This window comes from Anas platyrhynchos, chromosome 5, assembly GCF_047663525.1.
Source record: "Anas platyrhynchos isolate ZD024472 breed Pekin duck chromosome 5, IASCAAS_PekinDuck_T2T, whole genome shotgun sequence".
Lineage (NCBI taxonomy): Eukaryota > Metazoa > Chordata > Aves > Anseriformes > Anatidae > Anas > Anas platyrhynchos.
Window position 1 is genome coordinate 5747759 of NC_092591.1, and position 18739 is coordinate 5766497.

Sequence of the window (18739 nt, forward strand, 5' to 3'; positions counted from 1 at the left end):
TTTCCTGCCGGGAGGAATTGGAAAATTCCCGTTGCACCGCACCACATCCCCTTCCGAAAACTGCTTCTGAGAGCCAGGGTGCGTGCGTCCTTTGAAAGCGATACACGCATGTGTGCTTAAGGAGCCTGCTGTGGGATGTGCCTGGAAGAACAGGGTTCAAAACCACAGGTTTGCTCCGTGTAAAGAAGTCAAAGATAACACCGCCATCCCCAAACCCGAGCTTGTTTCTGTTGCCTTATCGGAGCATCGCGATCCAGCTGGGCAGGAGCGGCGGTCACGGGTGGGTTCACCCAGCAGCCAAGCCCCAGGACCTGAGCTTGCTTTGTTCTGCACGCTGTGGCTTTTTGGGGTGTTTCGTTTTGCACAGAGGGGCAGAAGCTCCCTGCCATGTGCAGGAGCTGATTTCTGTCCTCTCCTCGTGCTGCGGTGCTGCTTTGGGCACCTCGGAGCTGGTGAGCCTGGCGCTCCAGGCTGCCCATGGACCCTGGAGCCCTCTGCTCCTCGGTCAGGGGGGTTGCAAGATCATTTTGCAGCTCCTGCAGATCAGAGCTTGCGCTGGGGGGGACCCAGAAATGTTCCCAGAGCCAAAACACGCCGCGGTGAGCGGGTGTGCGCGTGGGCTCTGGTTCTGATTTCCTTCGTCGCTGCGGAGAGCAGCCGAGCTGCACACGATGGTTCAGCAGGATGTCCCGTCTTTTGTTCCCCGATATTGGAAAAGTCTGTGTGTGTGTGTTTGTGTTTAAAATATATGGGGTTTTAACATCGATTTTGTCACTTGGGGCGTGGTGCCAGGGAGGGATGCCTGCCTGTTGTGCTGGCAGCTGTGCGATGGTCCTGTCGGTAGGGCAATGACACTTGGGAAGGTACAAATGTTAGCAGGGAGTGATCCTAAACCTCCTCAAACTGAGCTGGAGAGGCTCTGAGTAAGCTCCTAGCACTGGAGGAGAGACACCGCTGCTGTTGTTTCTACCAAAGCCTGGCCCAAACCTTTTAATGCGTGCCCACCGTGTGTTTGCTGTCCCCGTTTTCCATTGTGCAAGCTGGCGCGGGGCAGTGAAGGCGATGCAGCTCGTGGTGCTGGGGCTGGATGCGGGATCTCAGCAGCTTTCTGCCCATCCTCTGCACCAGGGTGAGGAGCAAACCCAAGGTCAAAGCGTCGTCATGCCCGCAGCAAACCGGAGCAGCCGTTTAACGTTGTCATTTCCAATAATTGCCACCATGGGTTCTCCTCCCCTTCCTCCCCCCGTCCCCGTGTGCTTCCCCCATCCCCGTGTCCCTCCCCACCCACTGCCCAGGGCTGGCAGGATCCGTTCGAGATTTATGTTAAAAGGCAAATTTTATGTCCGTAATTAAAACGTGGCATTGCTGAATAGAAAGGGTATTTGGTGCTTAATGCTGCAACTCTTGCTCGCGTGCAAGGGCGAACTGATTGATTACTGAGGTTTGAGATTAAATATTCCCCCGAGCCTCGCTGGTATTTAGCGTGGTGGGGGAGGGCAGAGAGAAAAGGGGAAGGAAAATGAAGTTTTTTCCTCCAAGGCGAGGAGAGCAGGGCGATGTCTGCTGAGCAGATCCCCTTGCCCTGCTCTGGATGCCGTGTCTGCTGTATAACAGAGGCTCCTGGTGCTGTGCTCATGGCCCACGATAAATCAGGAGCCTTGCTCTGTTCCCGTGGTGCTGGGCAAACTGCTGGGGGGCTCTGCGGGTGCCCTGGCACCGCAGCAAGCATCCCATCACATCCCAGCACACCACATCCCATCCGTGTGCTCCTGCCCCCTCTGCTTCTCCCCGGGAGCGCGCCTTATTTACTTCCCTTAATTTCTTTTAATCCAGAAAAAAAAAAAAAAAAAAAAAAAAGCTCCGTTTTTGGTTTCGATGGCCTTTAGGGGAGGAAAAGCCCAGCGTGCCACTCCCAAAGCGCGTGGTGGGAGCTTCGCTCACATGCTGGAGGAACAGCCCCGTGTTTACCCGCTCGGGGAACTTTGCTTTCATTGATGTCTAATTTTAGCTGATGGCAACGGATCCCCCCGGGGTACTGCAGAGGTTTCCTACCGGCGCAGACCTCAAGGAACACGCATGCAAACAGAAAGCACTCGCATTTATTTTTGCGAATTCTTTTGGAAAGGGTGTGACTGATTTTTTTTTTGCGAGCCGCGCAGGCACACACGGGCTTTGTTCTGCTGCAGTCTGGCCGGGTCGGGTATTTCAGGTCTTCCAAGATTTAATCAGAATAATTAGTTACTGTCTGTTTATACCTTCTGTTTTTGTTGCAGGGTTTCCAAAGGGCGTATTTATCTTTCAGAGTGCTGCCTGAGTGTCGCTTAATCATTAAGCATCTGATTTCCTCCAAGTTATCTGTCATGCTGCTTATGTAAGTAAATAAAAAAAAGAGGGTGGTGGTGGTGGTGGATTTTGCCTGGGGGGGTGGGTTGGAAAGATTTTCCCTGCTGGTGATTTCCCTGATTTAAGTGTTTGGTTCGCAACCCCTCATGTGATGATCAGAGGACTGCCTGTTTTGATTGGCGCTTAACGACCCATCCAGCTTAATGAGCTTGCTTTCAGCCAAGCCTTCAGTGTATACCCCTGTAAACTGGCAGGCTCTGCGTTACTCGGGGTCGTTTTGAGCGAGAAAAATGTCTTTGCAGGAATAAAGGGCGTTTGCTTTCCCTTGTACAGTTACGCCTTTGACTCCTTCACTCGGTGGTGTCCCTTATAAAAGTCACAGCTCTGCCTGGAAATGAATTAGTGCTACAAGTTTCCCAGGCCTGGCGATCCAATTGGTTTCCAGCTTTTATTTGCACGTAGGGTTTTGGAAGGGAAGACAGTGGGGTATGTATTTCCCCCCTCCCTAATGCAAGAACGACACAGAAAAACACTGAAAAACAGGAAAAGAGGGCTGGAAAAGCTCACCACGAGACAGGTGTGGTGCTGGGGCCACCCCCGATTCATGCACAGAGCCTAAATGAATGATGTGCCTGTTTCCCTGCAATATTTATCACTGTGATCCCGAGAGCAGCCTGTGCAGAGGGGCCAGGGCGATGCTGGCGGTGGCACAGAGGGCAATGCGTGGGGCTTGATAATTTCCCTTTTCCTTGGTTTTGCTTTCTTGGGAAACCATGCTAGCAGTCAGCAGTCACGATGCTGGCTCGTCAGCTGCCTAATTTATCGCGTCAGATATCCCGTGCACAACCCTCAGGGCCGAGGGTGCGGGGCGTGCGCTGTTCCCGGTGATGGATGCAGTCCCGCAGCCTTTTAAACCCCGAAGCCGCCGGCCCATCAGCTCCTCCGCTCGCCCGTGTGATGCAGACCATAAATTTTCTCTGGCCGGCTTCTGTCCTGAGGTCAGTAACTGCAGTTTAATTAGCCCCTGTCGAGGATTACGGATGCGTGGCGTGGCTTCGCTCGCTGCCTTCCCGTGCAAGGGAGGAGGCCGCTGCGAGGTGGGGCCGTCAGCATCTGCCTGGCCTCGGTGCCTTCAGAGCCAGGAAAACTTGCTCATGAGCAGGCTGAGCTCAAAGTCCATCTCCTCTCTGCACTAACTCGGGTAAGCTGTAACTCCTGTGGTTATAAGGAAGGTGTTTTTCATGCTGAGGGCAGCAAGGCCCTGGCGCAGGCTGCCCCACGGAGCTGTGGCTGCCCCATCCCTGGCAGTGCCCAAGGCCAGGCTGGATGGGGCTGGGGGCAGCCTGGGCTGGGGGCAGGGGTCGTGCCCATGGCAGGGGCTGGAATTCGATGGGCTGTGAGGTCTCTGCCAACCCAAAGCAGCCTGTGAGTCTGAGATAATCCCAAACCATTGGCTCTGCTGTGGCACTGAGGCATGTGTTGGGGCCCAATGCCACAGCAGAGCCAGTGTTGGGGGTAAGCATTTCCTTGTCAGCATGGCCACTTTTCAAAGAGAAGTTGTCCCCTCTGACAGCTTTTAACTCATTCTTTGTGTAACATTGGCACAGTCCCAGCCCCAATGGCTGTGGTTTCCCCATCAGAGGTGACAGTGACATTAGAGGTTTCTGCTCTGCTCTCGCAGCCAGTGCTGGGTTGCTGTTGCCCTCACCCTTTCTGCTCAGGTGAGAAATGTCCAGTGTGATGGAAAAATCCTGAAGGAAGGCTGTCAAACAGAAATTTTCCATGATGTTGACCCAACTGGAAAGCCAGTGGAGGGCTCCTCTTCCTGACACCACCTCCTGAAGCACCCATGTCATGAGATGTGTAGCACTGCTTGTTGGCTTCCCAAGGCCAGTGGGGAGGGAGGGTCTCTAGCCCCTCTCCCTGCTTGCCTGCTTGCTTCACTGTTGCCTTCCCTGGTCTGCTGTGGTGGTGTTTGGGCAGAGGTTGGGCTGAGGGAGAGGTGGGAGGAGGCACAGGGGTGCTGGGAGTGGAGGAAGAGTGGAAACGGGGAGTGAAGAGGGAAGAGAGGTGAGCGGTGCCTTCAAAGCGGGTGCTGGGAGCAAATGGAGGCAACTCGGCTTGTTTATAGTGCTAATGCTCTACAAGCTGCTTAGATGAGTGAGGCACTCACTAGGGACATAAATTTGGCTATTAAATAGCTTTGGAGCAAATGACTTCTCTGTACTGCTCCTTTTTGCCCTCCATGGAGGGAGTCACCTCCTGTCCCCATCTGTTTCAAGACCCGTCTTTGCCTCAGGACACAGGATATGCAGCTTGGCACCTGCGTGCTTTCAAAATGCCCTTCCAGATGTCCCCAGGCTCCTCGTCACTCCCATCCCTTGATGTCTCCCAGCCTGGCCGCTGCAAGCCTCGGCTGTGGGGACCGACCACGGGTCCCCTCTGACTGCTGCACACCAGGCTTGGCGCTCGCCACGCGGCACGGTCTGACGCGGGTGCTCTCCAAAACCTTTCATCTCGGTCAAGGAAGGGGAATATTCCCCCCTGTGTCCACCGTGGGGAGGTGGGCTGTGCACCCCAAATGCGTGTGGGCCGACCGCCAGCCGCTCGCGGATGCGGGGGGAAGGTTTGGGACGAGCACACCCCGTTTTCCTCGTAAAACTCCAAACAAGAGGCTTGGCCTGGTTTAGATTTTAAAAATAACTTGCACATTTGGAAGCTAAAGTTTCAGAAGGGCTCCGAATGGGATAATGGCTTTGATCATGGCAGTCTGAGATCAAGGGAGGGCTTTTTAGGCTTGCTGCATCAGATGGAAAATATATTGTGGTGTCTAGACTTTATCATCCTCGAGCAAGGCTTTTTTCTTTGCTACAGAAAGTCTAATCTAAAGCCCACGTACGCTTGATAGGGCTCCCTTGGAAAGCAGCCTCCTTTGGGGCTTGATTGTGTCCAGAAGCAAGTTGAAAGAGATGGAAATCAGCTTTGGACTTTGAAGGACTTCTGAGGCTCTGGCTTATGGACCCTGCCATTTCTGACAGGGTTCTTGGCACAGGTGGAAGCCGGCGTGGCAGCAGGGGGGAGGTTTGGCTGCAGGAGTGGGATCACCTCCTCCCATGGCACTCAGACCAGCGCCTCCCTCAAACGCCTTAGCTCTGGTTGTGTGATAACCACAAACACACACGTCGGTGTTCAGAAGGAACCTCAGCGTTTCTTGCCAAAGTGTAGAAAATGTAAGCTTTTCTGTTTTCATTTTCTAAGCATTCTGATCAGAGACAGAGAAATGATTTCCTAAGGTGCTCGGAATAAACCCAAAAGCCTGCCATAAAGGTGAGGACATCTGGCTACGTGCATCCACCGACTCTTCCCAGATGTCCACGTGGAATTTGGGCTCCATTACGTTGGAAGAAAGGGGAAGTTTTCCTTTGAAACACTGCATTTTCTGCACAAGGGTCTTGGTTGTGTTTTGGCAAGGTTTGTGTTGCCAAAAAAGCCTCTCCAACCATCCTGGTGCGTGCCCCGGCGCACCATCCTGCTGTGCTGAAACACGTCGTGAGCTGCAAACGTAGCCCCGGGCCCTGACGGAGTCACAGCTTAGCTGTGAGAGCTTCAGCTGGAAGTTTTGGAAAACATTTGGAAATGTTTTGGAAAACATTTGAATTGAGGATGTCATGGCTCCACGTCTGGTTGTTTTCCTTTGCTTTTTCTTTGTGAGAGGGGAGAAAACTGCTGTTGTGTTTCTGTTTTTCCTTTCCATCAATTACTCTTTAGACATATTTATTTCCGAGTATGAATCAGAGCAAATGCCAGCCTGTAAACAGTTTGTGGTATAAAATGGCATTGAAATCGGGATGGAAGGGACCTCGAGAGGTTGCCTCGTCCCCACAGCAGGGTCAAATAAATCTGCTCATTGAACTGGAAGGCGATCGTGTTTGTTGGGAGTTGTTTTCTCATAACTTTTTTAAGGAGCAGAGGCAGAAATCTATCAACTTATGCTGTCAGGCTGTGAGAGAGCCCTTCTCAGCTTATTCAAATCATTTGCTGAATGAGTGTTGTTAATGAATGCTGGGTTTGTTCCCAGAGCCACTCAAAGTGATAGTGCAGAGTAACATTTTCTGCCTTGGCGTTTGCCATAATACCATGACTTCCACGGGAAAGGTCTCCTGCGTGGTGCCATCCCTTGCTTCTCCCGATGCCAGGCACAACCAGATCCCAGAAGTACCACTGGATGCAGAGCAGTTTTTGCTTAGTTTCTTGTGAAGCAGACGTGAGTGTTCAGAATGAAAGCCATTCTCCAGATGGTAAAAGCAACAAGAAAAAATACCAACCCCACCACGACAACACCGGGTAGTTTGGGCTGCCCTGGGCTCGCATCCCCAGCTGGCTGTGATGCCAAACCCGTGGAAATCAATGGCAGCCTCTCCCCTCGACATCTGCAGGCTTTAGATGAAGTTTTCAGTGGTGACAGAGGAGGGGCATCAGGAGAAATCCTTGTCTGCTTTGAGATTGAAAATCAAGCAATGGCTTTCAATTAGTTTCTCATGCATCTTCCTCTGTCCTAGCTTCGTGTCTCGAGTGGTGGATTGAAAAGACAATACCCAAGAGCCCAAGCTTAATCTCTCGCCTTTCAAAGATGCTATAAAGCTCCAGTGGCTCTTTTTTTTCCCAGCTTATTGCTTCCAATTTCAGTGAGGAGAGGCTCTGAAAGAGGTTCACCTGTACCCAGCTGCACACCGGCTCGCTTTCCACCCAGCATTATGTCAGTGTTAATATCCACGTGGCCCAGATGGTGACCGGTTTTCCTTCGTCTCCTACTTTCCCCAACTGGTTTCTAGTAGGTGAAAGCAAAATGTGCCCATCTTTGGCCGTGTGGCAGGCTTGGAGAGCCTATCCCCCGGTCCATCTGTACATTTAAAGTCAAGATGGCAGGCAGCGTTATTGTTTGGCCAAATGTATGCAGAGATATCACGGCTTAGATTTGTTACAGATGGGTTTCTGGATATAGTGGAAGGCATGCTGCCAGCCCGTTTTATATCCGTGTAAAAGTGATTGGCATCCCTATAAATAAAGCTGCTGTGAGGTTATAAATCTAAATATACTTATTCATCAAATTATTTTTACATCTCAAGTAGGTTGCCATCCTGTTTTTTTTCATGAGCAAACCATGCTCTTTGCATGTGTGTTATCCACAGCTCCCCAATAAATGATCAAAAATGCAGCTTTGGAGGCTTTGAATGATTTTTTTCCCCTTGGAAATACATGTGTGAGGACTGTCCATGGGTCCCGTGCTGCAGGGGGATGAAGGAGCTTCTTTGAGACATCTGTGGGAATGAGCTGGTCCCAGAGACTGTTGTAGTCAGAGGTCCAGAAGTGGAAATGGCTGTAAATATGGTAATGTCAGCTTTTTCTCTTTTGGCTCACAAGTGGGTATGACATTGTAGGGGTGTTTAAGCCCTATGACAAAATAAATACTGTTTGTGTGGTTCATTGGTGCTAGGAAGGAGTCCCCACTCGCATCTCCACCTTGTCCTTGGCTGGGGAGTCCGGCAAAATCTTTCTTCCATCGGTGCCGTGGGCTGGGCTGCATGGGAACACAGCACATCCAGCCTTCCCCACTGTCACCTCGGTTTCAGGAGCATGGGAAAAAGCCCCCCAGATTTGCTCTGGGTGCTGCCGTGAGCTGGAGGAGGTGGTGAGGAGCAGAGTCGAAGGGCCAGCCCTCACCACCATCCAGCTTGGTCACTGCAAAGGCTTGTGAAAATGCTCTAAGCTGCAACCTTCGGTTCCTTTGTGTTTGTTTTTCTTCTTTCAAAGCATTTGAATATTCAGTTGGTAAGTTATGAAGCACAGAGTACATGTGCCTGAGAGGCAGAATATCAGCTGCCTCACTTTGCACGGTAATGAAGTGCATCATTTAAAATTAACCTATGGTTTTAGTGTAGTTTCCTAATGAAAGGAAGCCTTAAAGTCGATCAGTACATCTGCTCCTCCTCCCCCACTGACAATTCATGAAGTCCATCATTGGGTTTTTTTCCTCCAGATTGATTTTCATCTCCAATATGTGGAGCTGCTACAAGGTTTGTCAAAACAGGGATCGGGCCAGAAGGGTGTTGCGGAGGTTTTTATTAAGGGAAGGGATGCAATGAAAACTCAGTCTGTACTGGCCGCCAGGGAACACACACAAATGTTATGAACATCCAAGCCATAAAGAGTGCTTTTAGTTGGATTTACCACATTACAGGACACTGGAGGGCCCACGCTGCAGGACTGCACAGACACGTAGGTGTTGCAGGGGGGATGTTTGCCCGTGTGGGTTCTCTGATGCCTAATAAACGTAAGTTCATCTTGCAGCCTTAATATAAATGTACTTTATGTTGCTTGGGCTCGCAGACACAAGCCTCCTCTGTGTTAGTTCTGGTATTCATGGTGCTGCTTCCCCCACCAGGTGTGGTTTCCTTAGCGTTGCAGAGTCAATGCAGGCTTGTAGTGACTTTAGAGGCCGGTAACAATATTTGCATTTCTCAACCCATTTGCTGGAGCTGGTCACAGGTTTGTGTGCCATTTGTCATAGCAGGCAGAGCAGCTGTTGGCAGGAGAGCTTTTTAATACATGCAGTGTTGGACAGATTCACAAAGGATGCTGCGTGTCCTGCATCCCCATTACCTGTGATGCTGTGGAGGCAGGGGAGGACAAGCTGCTTATACTTGGTGTCTTGCAGGTGGAAGTTGTATGACAATGTTGAAAACAAGTGTTGAAAACCTTGCCCTCTTCCGTTGCTGGAAGGCTTAGCATGGCTGATGAGCAGCAGATGGAGAGGAAGACCTGTCAAGCTTGAATCCTGTGTCCCAGGGTTGCTTCTGGTGCGTGTCATGGCCACACGGTGTAGGTGAGAGGTTGGGGTGTTGGCTGTGTCCTGGAGGTAGCAGGGATGGCATACAGCTTGGACAGCCCAGCTGGATGAAGATTTGGAAGTTAAATGAATTTCCTTCTTGGTTCAGGTAAGGGCAGAGAGGATGTTGGTCAGCCCTTTTGCACGACTGCTGCCAGCAAACAAGGAGATGGTGGCTTTTGGGAATGCCATCCCCATGGTCCCTGCATCCTTCTGTAGGCCCTGATGCAGCAGGGGAACCCCTTCTTCCCCAAACCAGCAAATAGCTCCATGTTGGCACGTCTTACCCAGGCTGTGGCAGCCCTAACATGGGTGCCCAGAGCACCCGTAAGGTGCTTTGGTAGCCTGGAAGCCACAGTGTGACTGGCTCACTGCTTCTGGGAGCCATCTGCCAGCAGCTGGGTCCTGTGTGGGCGTGTGAGAGAGCCTTGCATCACCTTACATCCCACAGGGAAAAGGGAGAGACCCTCAAAGCCCAGCCACCTGCATCCCTGCAGGGATGCCACAGGGTGTGAGGAGGAATCAGTGCTCACTGTGGTGTTGGTGAGCCGCCAAATGTTTGCTTATCTGCCTGGTTTTTACTGGTAGGTGTCAATACTTTGTTCCACACCTGGGTTTTGCTCTCTGCTTTCCACCACAGCTTGAATTCTTTGCAGTGTTGTTTTGGTTTGTTTCGTTTCGTACTTCATTTTCCTAAATAAGAACACAGCCCGTGGTCTGGAGCCCAAGCTAAACCCACCTATTATGCATTACCCGATTAGATGCCGTGGTAATAAGCATTTGAATCTAAAGGTAGATTAAGCAGGGAGCAGTCTCAGGCTGGATTTGCATAGCATTCATTCCTCATCCATGTGACGTGTCCTTAAGACTATTGAAATCTAATAAGGAGTTGGTGGTGTGCTTTGGGTTGGGGCAGGGGTTGCTACCCCCACGAGGCACTCTGCAAAAATTGCCTGTGATTGCCTGGAAGATGCTTTTTCTCCCTCCTGCTGCTGCTCTTACAGCTCGTGTTGCAGTTGATGGGGACAGGCAGCTCTTGCCAACTCTAAAAACCTGCACTAATGGGATTTTGAAAGATTTTGTCTTTAGAGGCAGTTATTTCAGGGTGTGCTGGCTTGCTGTGGCAATCTCTGGCTGTAGCAGAGTGAATCTGGAGTTCAGGTGCCTAAATCCAATGGGCAGCTTCTTCAAGCTCTCGTCGTGATGTTACAGTTCTTGTGCTAGAAAACACTGTGAAGATTTATTATCCAAAAGCCATTTAATTTACTTCCCCTGTGGACTGACACGAGGTAGTGGCAGATCTTGGGGTAATTCTCTCTCTGAGGTGTGTCATTAGGGTTTGGGGCATCCAGACTGCAGTGTAAAATCAGTGAAGTGGGCCACTGAGGCTGAACACAGAGGAAAATGTTGAGGTGGAGGTAAATATAAGCCTGTTTTGCAGCAGAGGGGTGGACGGAGGCTCTCTGGGCCTTCCCAGCTGGTGCTAGGCCGAGCAGAGAGCAGCAGCACCCAGCCAGGCCCTGTGGCGACCTCCATCTCCTGGCCAAGTATCAAAAACATTACCTGAGGGTATCTGAGCAGAGATGGTGCCGCTCTGTCACAGCCCCTGAGCCAGCAAGCAGTGACTCCGCTCGCTTTGCTGGGCCTTTTTGTTATTAGGGCTGTAAATTGTAGTGTGAACTGGGTGAATGCAGCAAATGGCTGGCTCCTGACCCTTGTGGCATGGGCATGGTGAAGCTCAGACCAAGGAATAAAGGTTTGTTTGATGGGTTTCAAGCTTGGTTAGTCCTGCTGGGCTCTGCTTCGTCATGAGTGGTGTTGTCTGGGCTGTAATAAAAGATCTGGTGAGCCAGTGAATGGAAAAAAGCAGCTGGGGAGACCCTTTTTCACTGGAGAGCTGGGTAGACCTGATGTCAGTCAACAGATCGCCCCGAAGCCAGGAATCCTTTCTGAATTTTGAAGCAACGTCCCCAGGCTCCTGATCACCACTGGTACCATGAAGCCTCACCCAGGGGACAGGTGCAAGGACTTCTACAATACCTCTCCACCACCAGGACGTGGAAGCCCTCAAAGAAGTTTCTTTGGCTTTGGATTGCGAGTTAACTGTCCTGGTGTCAATGGGGAGAAGGGTTTTTGCTTTGCTGGCCGGAGTGGTGGACATCAACCCTAAGCGAGAAGGCATCTGCAAAGTGGTTTGAAGATGTGTGAGGATGAGCAGAGTGGGGGTGTTGCACCACGGGGCATCTCTGCAGAGCTGAAGAGGCATTTGCCCAGGCAGGGTGATGGATGAGGGCAGAATGTGATGCTGTGTCCTTTGAGAACTTGGTGATATTGTGGCTTTGTGAGCTTGAGCTTGTGCCTGTGGTGGCGGCTGGAAAGGTTTCTCTGCTCTCGTGGGGTGTCTGAAATGGTGCTGGTCTCAAGAAGGGAACACTGAGTCTTCTGTCTCCAAAAGATGAGTTTAAATTAAAAGCTTCAAGCACAGTTATATTCTCTCAGGGTGTCTGAGCTTCATAGGGGTACCCTTGGGTCACTTTTTCAAGCATCTCTTTGCAGTTATGAGGCTGTTTGTTTTCCAGATTTAATGAACAGGGAGATCGCTGTGTAAATATCTACAGGAGTGAGAACTTTTGTATTGCAATTTGTGGCAAGTGCAACGTGAAAACCTGCAAAAACAGTAATAATAAGAATAGTACAAAATTCTGTGTGTAGCCTTGGCAGGGAGGTGGCTGCTGGCACTGCAATCTTGCACCTTCACGGGGGGGTTCCTTACTTGAAGTGTTTGCTCATGAAGAGAGGAGGCATGGGTTTTAAACAGCATCATTGCATCAAAGAAGCTACAGAGATGAGGCCAACATGATGCCTGAAGCATTAGCAGCGCTGCAGATGCCCCATTTGGACTTGAATGGGGTAAAAACAGATTTGGCTAAATCAGTGCACAAAAACCCGAAGCCTGTGCACATACTCAGTGTGTTTAAATTTGGTTTATATCGATGCTGCTGATGCTGATACTTTCCTGGATTAAGCATTAAAATGGCCAGTATTGATTTTTAAATGCGTCCCCTTGGGATTTCCACCGGACAGACATTCCCCTCGGGATGCTCTGCAGGGGCAGGGCAATCACCCTGTCCATCCCCAGACGTGGATGGGTTGGCGGGGTTCGGAGCGAGCCCTTGCTCTCTGCAGTCGGTGAGAGGAGGGTAGTTAGGCAATTAAAACACTGTGCCTTGATTAAGCTGGCTCCTCTGAATTATAAGGAGATGGGCTTGAGCTCTGATGGGAAGCCTGCATCCCTCCTATTCAAAGCGGAGGTTTTGCTGTAATCTAGATTGTATTGCATAAAAAATCCAATCAGGCCTTCCAATTAGACTTGCCTGCTGGTTTTGTCTGCTTTTTTTATTTTCCTTTTTTAAATGTCTAAATGCAAGCAGCCTTTTAGTGTAATGTGATCAAAATTGCTGCTTTTAGCAACCTGGTTAGGAGCAGACGTAGCGCTGGAGCCCTTCTCATCTCCCCGAGCCATGTCTGTGCAGTTGTGCAGCATCACGTCGTGTCTGATGCGAGCTCACGTATATTATTTTTCAGTGCTCATCTGCTGGAGCAGTGGGAGGTATTAGTGCCGTGCTGCAAGGAGAGTTGCCAGTGGGGAATTTCTGCTCTCAGCCATTTTTATCAAAGAATTCTCGACCCCAAATTCATACTTCAGGGGGAAAAATCACTCTGGATTAATGTCAGTGTTTTAAAATCTTTAAAGGGAAATACGCATTTCACATGGCTCATGGCATGTAGGGCAATTGATGGATCTAATGAATCTGTTTGGCTGGCTTTGGGCACTCTCTGGACCAGAAGTTTAATGAACTGCTCGGAGATCTACCTGCCCATCAGGGTCCCTTTCAGTAAGGTCTCTTGTTTGTACCAGTTTCAACCCACTTTCATTTTAAAAGCACAAAAGCCAGCCCGCTGCACACAGCAAGTTGCATAAAAACCAGCAGCTCTAGAAGCCTCACCTTAAGCATGGATAATCCCCAAATCCCCAAACATGACCCAAAATTGGCCAGCGGGGACTTGGCCGGTGGCTCCTCGATTCCTTTGCCGTGGTGCTGGCCCCAGACATTGCTGAGCTGCTGTACTGCAGGCAGGCGTTTGCTGCTGAACGGCTTCAAAAATCCCGTGTGTGGTGCCAAATTAATTAAGAGGCTTAAGAGAGGAAAAACCTGCCTTCCTTCCCCCGTTTTACAGCAGGAGAGCCCGTCTCACCCCAGGGATTACCGCTGAAATGGGGAGCAGTGAAATGGAAAGTTCAGCAGAGAGGCTTTGCATACAATATATCAAAGTCAGAGCCCAAATATTCATTGGAGGAACAGGGCTTGAGGGGGGAGAAGGGAAGGAAAAAAAGGAATTAAAATAAAGCAAGGCTTTTATTGAACTATTGTTCTCCAGGAAAAGGCTAATTGGCAAACAAATATCCTCCAACAGTGGGAAATGCGGCTCCTCTCTCCCCACTTGCCAGGCTGTTCAGCTTTTATTGACAAAAGCTTTGCATCATCAAAGTAAGTGCTTGGAGCCCGCAGTGATCTCAAAAACGCACAGACTTAGATCCACATCCTTTGGGGGTAAACAGAGAAATATTGAGATGGGAGCTCCTCTTCTGGGGGCTGGCTGGAAAGTGGTCCTGCTGTGTCGGGAGCTTTCTGGTCACCGTGATATGCTGGTGTGGGCTTCACATCTCATGTTATCAGCCCCACAGAGGTGTTTTTTTAGCTTAGTGCAAGTGTTTTACCTCAAGTTTGCGCAAAACCAGGGATGGAGATGGAGCGGGGCTGGATGTCAGCTTGTGACAGCGCTGGGTGCTGAGGATGGAGGTGGGATGAGGCAGCAGCAGGACCTCCTGTTGTCCTGGGATGCTCAATGGAGCTGTCACGTCCCTCTGAGCTGGCTGAGGCATCTTGTGGTGTAATAAGGGAGTTGAAATATATTTCTTCCTCCTGCCACCTGCTTTTATGTTTGCTTCAGCGAAAGAAGGACCAGAGGTCTGCCCGTCTGCTGGAAAAAGGCACACGTGCAGTTTGTGGAATTGGGTCGCCTAGCATCCTAGTGAGTATTGGGAAATACATATATATTTATATAGGCTCCCAAACTTGGTCTTGTTGGGGGTTACACGCCTGTTTTCCTTGTTTCTGAAATAAATGGCATTTGCCCATGTTCATGTATCTGATGGAGCTCCAGTTGGAAGTGGTCTGTGGCCATTCAGAGGATCTGGTGCTGAGCTCACCCCCGGTTACATTTACCCTTTTAATGGCAAACTTGTGACCTCTTTTGGTGTTGCCGCGCCGCCCGCTGTCTGGCTGTCTGGGATACTTCCATCAAGGTTTGTTTTTAATCCTCGAAAACTAAACAAAGTTTTGCTCCAGCAGCATTTTCCCTAGCTGGACACATCTGTGCGTTGAGCAGCATCAGTCCCTGCAGCCACGATGGGGCTGTGTGGGCACCCCTGCAAGCATCCTCTCCTTGCACCCAACCTCTCCAAAACTCCCATGCCCAAGACAGGGATGTTCCCACAGCATCCAGACCCTTATCTGTATTTCTGCTGGGCTGCCAAAGCAGGAGGTGCTGCTCCTTCAGTTGGAGAGCTTTAAGGCAGATCGTGTCTCGCCCTGCTGTGTGGTTTTCCCCCAGAAAAGCTGATTGTGGAGCCCCCGGTGAGTGTGCTTCTGGGCTGGGCGCTCCGCCTCGCTCGCTTGCAGCAGAAGCGACTGGAGCTGTGCCGTGATGCTGCCAGGCAAACGCTCGCATGGAAGCTCAAGTGGAAGCTGCTGCTCTTTTCTCTGAACAGCATCGTCAAGTAGTGTGCAGGCAGAAAAAAAAAAAAAAAAAAAGCAGGCTTTTCTTGGCGTATTACAAATCTGTGAAACAGGTCACCCATCCCTTCCCTGCCCCTGAACATATAGCTGCGTGCTGGCTCGGTGAATAAACTGGTTTAATTTTTCATGCTGCAATCTGAATTTCACCATCAAGTCCCCGAAATGCCTCTGCGAGCTCATTTGGATGGGAGCAGAGTAAAATGTCTTCTTGCGAGGCAGCAGGCCCAGATGTACGCTCCGTTTTTTGATGAATGCCACAATAAAAGGAAAGAATACAGAAGGCAGTAAACACGTTTTATGCGAGTGCTGTTTTTTTTTTTTTTTTTTTTTTGTAGTGCTGGCAGATGGGACACACAGGGACCAGGCTGGGAGCCTGCAACTGCAGCTGGCTCCTGCCAAAGTCAGAGGCGGCGTGCAGCTATCACGCTGGTATTGTGCAGCAGGAGCAAAATTCAGAGCTGCAACCCCCTCTTTTTTTTTGGGTCGTGGAGTCCAACAGGATCTCTGGAAAGAGGGAGGAGGATCTGGGATAATTTAGGAATTGGCATATAAATGTAAATCCGCGAAACTGAAGAATTTGAGATTTGCTTATGCTGGGAATTGCAGCTCTTGTGATTTCACGATGAGTCAGGCTCCTTCTGGCAGCCGATTTTCCCCGACAGCAGCAAGGCCACGTCCAGGTGTGCCTGCAGGGCACTCGGAAGCCCCTTTCTGCTCCCAGAGGCGTAGCACTGGCAGCACGGGAGGGCTCCCGAGCTCTGTCTCATGGGAGGATCCAGGGGGGAAAGCCAGTCATCAAATGCTTCAAGGCTTTGGGGCCAAATGCTTTGTGGGTTTAATTTTTTTTTTTTCCCCTACACCATCAAACCAGCTCCTGCCGATGCGCACGTATTTTACCCAAACACAAACATTCCTCTCCTATGCAGTCTGCGGGTGAAAACGGCGCCGTGTCTGAGAAAGGGGTCTGAGGAAAACGCGCGTGGGAGTTTGTGGCCAAAAAGTCAGCCTGGCTGCTTTTAATAGAAACCACCCGGGCGGCGCTGGGCTGCGTGCTGGAGGTGCTGGGGACGGGCTCCAGTCCTCCGGGCTGCCCGGTGGGAGGGGAGGAGGCTCCCACCGATGCGATCCTCTTTCTTAGCTGCTCACCCAGGGAGGGGATTGCTTCCCGAGTTTAAAAACAATGCTGATAAATAAATAATAACGCTTGTGCCGCCTGATCAGATGGGCACAGCCTCACACGCACGTTTCACAGGGTTTGATATCAACACCCAGCGGGTCGAATTATTGAGCAGAGCCACGCAGGGTGCCGGCTTTCTGGGGTGTGTAAGGTGGAAAATCAGAACTCGTTTTTGGCGTTTCTCGGTGCTGTTGGTGCTCAGGGGGGTTCTTGCAACATCACCCACGGAAGCAGAGCCTTTCCCAGCCACTGCCAGCAAGCGAGGCCGCTGGGCAGTGATGGGGGATTGTCAGAAAATGCCCATCAGGCAGGAGCACCCTGCGCCACCCGAAACTCCAGGGTGGGGGCAGACATTTGGCGAGGTGAGAGATGCTGAAATGGGCCAGGGCTCGGCAGAGCCAGCCAGCGAGCGTCACCAGAAAGAGTTTCACCTTGTGAAACGCGCTGAAATACAGCTCCCGGTTGGGAAAGAGCTCGCTCGGGATCTTGTCTCCTCGTTTGGGGAGGGGATGGGAGAGGAGCCAGAAAAGCAGCGAGCTGCTATTCATATTTGATGATTTAGCTCCTAGCTGCCGCGTGGGTTTGGGGGCGGGTGCGAAGAGGAGCGCGCACCCTCCTTTGCATGCGTTTGTGCCCTCGCTGGGTATTTTGGTGCTGCCGACCGCAGAGCTGCAGTGCCGGTGCTGGCTTCAAACCAGCTCGCTGGGGCATCGGTGGCGGGCAGGCTCCGGCAGCACCTTGCTCCATGCGGGCTGATCGAGCTTGCCAAGGAGGCTGCTGAATATGCAAACTGTAATTGCTGTGCTCCTCTCCTTAAAGCGAAGGCGGAAGCAACACCGGGGCCCAATTTTCTCCTAATGACTGGTTTCATGTGAGCACTGCTGAAGGCGATGCTGGGGTGTTGTGAGGCACGGGGGGGGACCTGAAACAGCAGCACGCTCCGGTCGGTCACGGTGGCACTCGTGTCAGGGTCCCAAACGTGGGCTTCAGGGAGCTGTGGGAACGTGAACGCGTCCCACCCCGGCTTTGTTGCTGCCTCTCTGGCAGCCGTGGCTGCTGCTGTTGTTTTGGGTGGGTGCCCTATTTCCAGAGGAGCATCGCCTGCCCGCACCCACCTTCATCTCAGGTTTATGGCTGTTTGGCAAAGCAGGGAGTGGTCGCGAGGAGTGCTTGGATCAGCCCTTTACACCTCTTTTAAAAGAAGCTGTGCAACAGCCAGCCCAACAGCAAGGGCAGGAGGGGAAGGTGCTGGGATTAAAACACCTCCCTGCTGCTTGGCACCGCAATCACACCGCGCAGCAGGCGTTGCAGAGCCACCGGCAAGGTCACCGCTGGAGTTTCGGAGGAGGAGGGCTGGGATCCCGCCTGCTTCGGTCACAGCCAGGGCTGTGTCCTGCTGCCTCGCCTGCCCTGAGCTGTTATCACGGTCCAAACTCCATCGTGACGTTTGTGCAGGGTTTTGGCACGCTTCGCAAGGACGAGGTGCCAGCCTCCAGGAAGCGCCCTGCCCTGGAGTCACCCGGTCCTTCGCAGATGTGGCTCCCGAGCAGCCTGCACGAGCAGAAAACAGCACGGGACAGGTGGAAGCCGTCCCCTTACCTGCCCTGTCGCCTTGGGGTGCAGCCAAGGCATCCCCCTGCCCATCTGGAAGGAGCCAGCTAAAGACCCCAGGGCAGCTTCTGGAGCTCAGAGACCCCCATCTCCTTACCAGAGGTGTGGGAGGAGAGGTGACCAAGTAACAGGGGTACCACAAGCCAAGGAGAGATGCTCCTGAAGTCATTTTTTACTGGGTGGCGTAGAGACCCCAAAGACCAGATCCCTATTGCAATCACTGCTTTATGACCCCACAGCCAAAAGCTGTCTTCATTTCAAGAAAAAAAGTCGCTGCTTGGAACACATCGCTGTGTCAGAGCAAACGTTCTCCTTTTGTCCAGTGTCAGCTCCAAATTTAGCAAATGCTCTTGGCAGCCGCTCCCTTGCAGAGTGTCGGGGTTTCACCCAAGTCATACATGAAGGATTTTCTCCTCCTACACCTGCCGAAGGCTCAAACACCTCCCAAGCTCCACTCCTGTCCTGGGGCACACGTTGCCTCCTGCTCCCCAGCCCCATGATTTTTATGAACTGACCCCACAGACAGCTTCTATTTTCCCCCACCCAGGAAATGGGACAGAACTTGAATAAATCTCGTGGAAAGGGGCAGTGTCTTGTGGTGCCAGCCAAAGGGGTTGCCACAGGTACCCCGTTACCTGCCACCAGTGCCTGTGGCTGGGGGAGAGTGACACGGTTCCCTCATCTGGTTGCTGGAGTGATTCGTTAGCTCAGAGAAGACAAATTCCCTTTATCTCCTCCAGCTTGCCAAAAGCAAATCTCTTGTAATTAATTAGGATCTGTCCGTATCGTTCCCAAACATCATCTGGCCTCCCCTGGGGAGCAAAACCAGCCGTGGGGATGTGATGGAGCGAGCAGGCAGCA

General features: G+C 51.5%; 1 protein-coding gene across 4 annotated transcripts in view; it reads left to right on the forward strand.

Annotated features, from left to right (window-relative positions):
- Window positions 1-18739, forward strand: part of DAAM1 (dishevelled associated activator of morphogenesis 1) — an 84386-nt gene that overhangs the window by 11102 nt on the left and 54545 nt on the right. For 2 of the 4 annotated variants that reach the window (XM_038179759.2, XM_038179760.2), the window contains exon 2: window positions 2274-2371. The exons of the other annotated variants lie outside the window; for them this stretch is intronic. The gene's annotated coding sequence lies outside the window, so the exon portion shown is untranslated. The remainder of the gene's footprint in view (window positions 1-2273; window positions 2372-18739) is intronic. 4 annotated transcript variants of the gene reach the window in all.